The sequence below is a fragment of the Ursus maritimus genome, unplaced genomic scaffold (genome assembly GCF_017311325.1).
Source record: "Ursus maritimus isolate PB19 unplaced genomic scaffold, ASM1731132v1 scaffold_18, whole genome shotgun sequence".
NCBI lineage: Eukaryota > Metazoa > Chordata > Mammalia > Carnivora > Ursidae > Ursus > Ursus maritimus.
Window position 1 is genome coordinate 27,781,746 of NW_024424230.1, and position 6,849 is coordinate 27,788,594.

A 6,849-nucleotide genomic window follows, 5' to 3' on the forward strand; every position below is an offset into this window, starting at 1 on the left:
GGTCATCCTTTCTCCCAGCGCTGTTCACAAGCAGGCACGCATGTACATCCATGTGTACACACACACACACACACACACACACACACACAGAGGCGCTCATGCATACTCTGCTGCCCCATCTTCACACTGGCCCCTCCCTTTCCATGAACTCAAGAAGTGTGTCCTCACTTGGTTTTTTGCTGCTGTGATACACCCTAAATGCTCAACCCCAAAGACGCCCCTGGAGAAGATGCTGACCCTACTAAACATTACGAGACTGAAAGGAAATGTGTTTCCTTTTGGCATCGTGGTTTGCCGTGTTATTCCCTGTTTTTTTCAACCAGTAGAGAGGCGGAATAAATATCTTAAGGGAAATGAGGAACAAAAATGCTGAAATCATGGATACCGCTCTTGCTTATTCTGGGGCACTCCCACTTTATTCCTTTCCCTGCTTTACCCCCTTTCTCTCTCATGCCGTGTCTGACAAAGACTCCAGGAGGGGATTATTTGAAGTTATTTACGCCACTGGCTTTATGGAGTGGGAAGCTCTGAGTTCCACAGGACAGGTCAAAATGTTACTGCTTTTGGCCCAAGGTCACTGTAAGACTTACTGAGCAATGAATAACTACTGAACAATCTTTAAAATAAGTTATAAAGATCAAAATAGAACAGAGCCAGAGTGAGCTTCTGAGCACAAAAATAAAATGCTTGTAGTTAGTGTTGTGAAAGAAAAAGGTTGCTCGATTGTAAGTTCCCAGATGCGGGGACCAGTTTTTGTCCGTCTTTATGTCCTCACAGAGCATAGCATGGTGCCTTGCCCATGGACGGCATTTAAAAATTGTTTTGGACTGATGAATCACACTAATCATTGCTGCCTTAGAGTCACAGTGTTCTCTAAAAGAGATCTGGTTTGGATTTTAAAAGCAACCGCTGCGAATACAGTGACAGGAAGAGCTAGCCAGCCTCCATGTCCCAGCCAGGCCATCTACCTCGTCCACACAGTGGATGAGAACATGAGAACGAGTCGGAAGGACTCCACGAGACCTCGGGCATTCTTCCAAATACAGACTGCACTGGCAGTTTACCTTTTCATTGGCTTATATCATCTTTGGGGGAAGAAAACGCTAAGTAATATATAATATAGCATACAGGTAAAAAGTTAAACATTTTTAGGTAATTAGCTGGCAATATTTGACGGAGTAAACCCTAACTGAAAAACTATGACCTACAGGTCATCGGGGATAAATACAAGCACTGGCTTGTCCCTCGCGGTGTTTTCTTTTTAGCATGAAGTGTCAAAAAACAAACAAACAAAGGAACCTAGTAGATAATACCGTATTCAGTAATGTGTTATATGCTGCATAATATTTTATTAAGCCCTTGCATTGAAAAATGATTATGAAATAAGTTGATTCTGAGTAGTGTAAATGTACCAAACGGTACTAAAAATATCATTAGCAACTCCTCTGCACCCACCATTCACATTGAACAAATGTTAACTTTCACCATATATACATTATATTTTTAAGGAAAGAAAATACTTTAGATTCAGCTAAGTCAGTGCTCCTTTCTCCCTCCCTTTCCCCCTTCCTTTCCCTTCCCCTTTCCCTTTCCCATCCCATCCCATCCCATCCCATCCCATCCCATCCCATGCTTGTATTTATACTTTTACTACTTATGCATGAACCTGTATTAGGAAAAATGACCAGGCTGAAACCACCTAATGCCGGCGATGCTGTAAGGAGGTGGGGACCCTTGCACACTGTTGGTGGGAGTGGAAACTCATATCATCGTATTGGAGAGCAGCTGGGCAGTGACCAGAGGCACCGAAGATGGGTGTGCTCAATGTCCCACAGATTGTGTCCAGGCTGCCTCCTTTACTCATTTGTAGCAGGAGGCTGAGGACATACCAGGATGTTCCTTGAAACTCAGAAGACTGAAAACAATCTAAATGTTAAAGGGATAATCAATCAATTGTGATACCATCAAACCACAGAATATTATACTTCTGTCAAAAGGAAAAAGCTACAAATAATATATCAGTGTGGTTAAATCTAAAAAAAATGTTGAATAACAAAAATGAATAAAAGTACTTGTAAATACATTATTCATAAAAATTTAAAAACACAGATCCCTTGAATTTTTATTTCATTCTCAATGTCCAGGTGTGGAGGTTTAAAGTAACTACAACGCAGAAGCTCAGCTGTGAGCTGAGACTAGCTGGCTGAGACTTCACTCTTTCTTCTCTCCAAAGCCACCCCCGGGCACTTTAGGGAGCCTCTAGTGGTGTGCAGTCCTGTAGGATTTTCTGCGGTGGTGGAAATGCTCTGTATCTGTCCTTCCCACTTGGAAGCCCCTAGCCACGTGTGGCCCCAAAGCACCTGAAATGCGGCTGGTGTGGCTAAGACACTGCATTTTTAATTTAACTTAAATCTAAATATCTCCATGGGGCTAGTGGCTGCCGTCCTGGGCAGCTCAGCTCTCGTCCCCGCCACCAAGAACTACAGAGGGACACTGGGTTCATTCAGGAAAACACAGACTGTGGGAAACTCTGGACAAACCACCTGGTGCCTTAACAAATAAGATGCAAGGAGGGAAAGGCAGGGGAGGGGGTGGGACTGTACATTAAACGAGACTTAAGAGATAAAATGACCATATTCTGCTGCCCGTTTAAACAAACTGTCAAAAGAGATCATATTTCATGAATTCATGGAGATCTGAACCCTGTCTGGGCATTTCATGATATCATTTAACTACTGTTTATTTTCTTAGGCATGGTAATTGCATTATGATAATTTTTTAAAGTGCCCATCTTTTAGAAATATTTGCTAAAATATTTGTGGATGAAGTCACATGGTATCATCTGGGATCAGCTTTAGAATAACAAGGAAGGGAGAAAGGAAGTGGAAGTATTGATGAAATAAGATTGACTCTGAATTGATATTGTTGAGCCTGAGTGAGTAATGGGTACACGGAGTTTATTATGCTCTTCTGCCCACTTTGGTATAGACTCGATAATTCCGTAATACAGGGTTAAAAACCTATACTTTTTTTTTTTTTGTGCCAATAAAATGTCTTTCTTAGAATCTTAGGACTGTAGAGGGCTTGGGCTCTATGTTCCCTAAATAATTTTTGAAGGATAAGAAACGTCCTCGGCGAAAGGCATGCATCATCTCCCTAGAAAATTCCTGCTGGTAGCTACCCTCCTGGCTTAATGGGATAGGAAAAGAATGAGAGCTCTGGGTTTTATGCTGCGATCAACTGAATGAACCTATCAGGGCCCCATCTCCATTGATGCCATCAGGTGTGAAGACTTAATATCCCTCTTTCTTTGACATCATAAACTCTAGAGGAGGGGGATCACATCTACTGGACATCTGAATATTATTTTGTCCCTGTATGCATAATCCAAATATTTCAGTTCAGGTTTGTTACCCCTGCATCTGAAGCATAGCAGAATTCAGGGCCGCGGGAAGGACTCTGTGGGGGCAGCTGGAAACCGGTCCGAACTAGGACGAACCTCTTAGCCCCTCTGGATCTTTCTTCATCTATTACATTGGACAGTTAGACTAGATGCTCTCAAAATTCCCTTCTAGATTTAAAGATTGCTGTCATTCTTTCCTATTCTCATTATCAGTTGCCTTCCAAAATGTGAAGTGGCTTTCTACAACATTTATTCCCTCTAATGATTTTGAAATCCTAGTGGTGTGTGTCTGTGTGTGGGGGGGTACTTTGGATTTGGCAGTGTTTGATTTTCACAAATCTTTCTCCTTATTGCTTATGATTTCATTGTCCCTCTAAATGTTTTCAGATTTTTCTCTCTGCAAATTGTTTCATTATTAGACAGTAATTTCTGGGCTTTTGCAGCAAAGATTGATTCCATATTTGCTCTCCTTCTTATAATGGATCCATATCTTGCCTGTTCTTTGTTAGTTTTAAAAAATAATTACGAGTGGCCAAGGCAAAATGAAAATTCATGTCTTCATAACTCTGCAAAGCAAATCATCTTCTAGACCTTTCTCTGTCTTTAAAATTGTCATGCAAATGGTTGACTTGGTTTTGGGCCCAGATCTAGCTTTTCTATCTTTCTGCTCCCATTATCCGAGGATTGGCTCAGAGGCATTTGTTGATTTTGTCACATCTTTTATGATAATCAAAGACTGGACTTAGCCCTGCGTTTTGCGCTCTGACTGCAGATGGAGGCCAGGGACTGTGAGCAAGATAAAGGCTAACAAGGCTTTGTTATACAGAAAGTTGCCCTCAAGTAGGTGCTAGTGGTTTGGAGGCTACTTTGTCCACGTGCAAGACACACTCTAGTTTAACAAGAAAGTTTTGGGTGCGTCAGAGAGGGAAGTAAATTCATCTCTAGACTCATTAGGATGTTTCTTGCAGTTTAAATATCCCTACAGGGAGGTCGGGTGATATTGGGGACTGCTGAGCTGCCTGGAGTTGCCTTCCAGGGTGGAAAGGGCTGGAACAGCGTCTCCCTCAGTCAAGGCAGACAGCTGCGGTGGGAATTGCATTGTATGGTAATTCACGTTAAGATCCTTCCAAGGCAAAAGCCTCGTCTTTTCTTTGCACTCCCAGGGGCCCCAGCACAGGCTCGTTCACACAGTGGTACACGATCTGGTCTACGCTACGTGGTCAGCAAATACAAGCTCAAGGGAATTCACTTGTTTAATATTCTCCCACGAAATCCTGCCCTTCGAGGGAACTTTGTACTTAACTCAGTAATGATCTCTTGTGCTCCTAATGCTGCCTTTTATTTTTTAATGGGATGTATGAAGCGACTTGCCTTGGCATGCACACTGTCTTCCTTTTTCCTTAGAATTTAAATTAACCTTACACAATCCTGGCCTTAAAGGCTCTTTTTAAAAAGATGGCGAGTTGCCTCTGCTGCTGAGGCCTCTATAAGGCAGGGCCCCCCTCAGTTGCTGCTGGTCATCAGCACAAGTACTCTAGGACTGCTTTCCAATTTCAAAGTTGTAATTTAGAATTAAGGGGTAGCAGATGTGGGAGATTTGTCACGATAGAAAGGTGTTTCCATTCTGTTTTTAAAGGCATCTTGATACAGTTTGGGGTTTCTCCAGAAACGTGACTCGCTTTTTCGAAGCACAGTCCCCACCTGATTCTCCCAGGACAACTTCCTGTCCGGGCCGCAATGGCTTGCGGGGACCCTGGTTTGGTTTTGCTCTTATTTCACATTTGCTCTTATTTCACATTCTCCCATGGGTGGAGGTGAAGTGGGCCTTTTGGCTGATGGAGAAATGAAGGGAGGGGTGTGCATGTTACATGGGGAGCTCTGAAGAGGCAAAGGCCACCAGGGTGCCTCCCCTAGATTTTCTGGGAGGCATTACTGGCATGAGGGATCCAGGAGCTTGCCTCACACTCTCCCGCTTGTGCCGCCCTGCCCACCCTGCTCACGCCCTCTGTGCCTCTCCAGCTCTGATCACCTCTCCCCTCAACCACTTCCTTAGTGGGGTGCACGTTTCCCATGGAGGAGACTCTCTACCCGGCCACAAGGAAAAGCATATGAAATAGTTTCTATTTATATTACTTATTTTTTTATCTAAAAAAATAAGAAGTTAAGCATTCTAATCCTTAATATTTGGAGCAACTGTGATGGCCTTATGTGGGCTGTAAATCAGATGATGTGTCACCTGTCACAGCTGGGCTGGAGGGACCCAGGAGAAGAAGGAGAGGCCACATTCATTTAAAGGGTTGACAGGCATCCTGTCAGTTTATTACTTTTGGGGTGTTGTCATGTCCTACATTCAAAATGCTACGATAGGTCAGCCCTCCTGATTCATTACAAAATCAAGGTCTTTGAAAAGGAAAAAAACAAAAAACAAAACTTTGAAATAAGATCAGGAAAATCCATGAAATAAGTTATACGCCATGCAGAGTTTTACTGGTTTCCCTAAGCAAACTGTGTAAGAATTGCCATTTTCGGAGATGAATTTTGGCAATTTCTTGTATAAAAAGACAAGGGTTCTAAATGTTCTCACCTTTTCTGTGCTGTCAATGGGCTGTCAGTAAAAAACACAAGCAAAAACTTAATGTCTCGTTAGGATAAAATGGGCAAGAATGTAACTGCTTTTAGGAAGAAACTCAATACTTGAGATAGCATTTTTGAAAACTGAAAATGTTTCCACTGTTTGGCAATTTTGTTGCTGAAACGATATACTGTAACCTATAAAATCCCTTAAATCTGCAAATTAAGAAATCTCGTAAACAGAGTTAACTTTCAAATGAAGAGTTTCTGAGATTTGAACTCATTAAAAAATGCAATGCCTTTTGATATGCAAGACCATCTGATTGTTAAGGAAGTTGGTTAGCCAAATTTCAACAACAACCTTTGTTTAATTGATGGATGGGATTGGAAAAAAAAAATCAGCATTCTGATATAAGCAAAATGATGCACTTTCTCCTTTTGGACGTATGTTTATGTGACATACCCTTTTAACCTACAACATCTACTAACAAATATTGAAACAAACAGAATTTGAAATCAGAGCTTCAAATTGCTTTATCACAAGTGTTAAAACAAAAACAACCCAAGGTTTTCAAAAAGAAGTACTCAAACTCATTCAATTGGCCTTCCTAAAACATTAGAAATATTAAAATGAGTGTAACATTTTGATGATGGTGAAAATATTTTCGTTTCATTCATAACAAAATGAAGTGAAATTTAAAGTCATTTTAACAATATGATTTCAGATTTATCTCATCCTTTTGAAATTTGTATTTGAAAAGATGGGTGCATACATTTTGAATGGGGTAACTGTTCAAAATCATGTTACTGATATCACCACATGATCAAAAACTGGGGCTGCTTTGAAGTTGTCCTTTCCCTTTCTAAACTCCTGA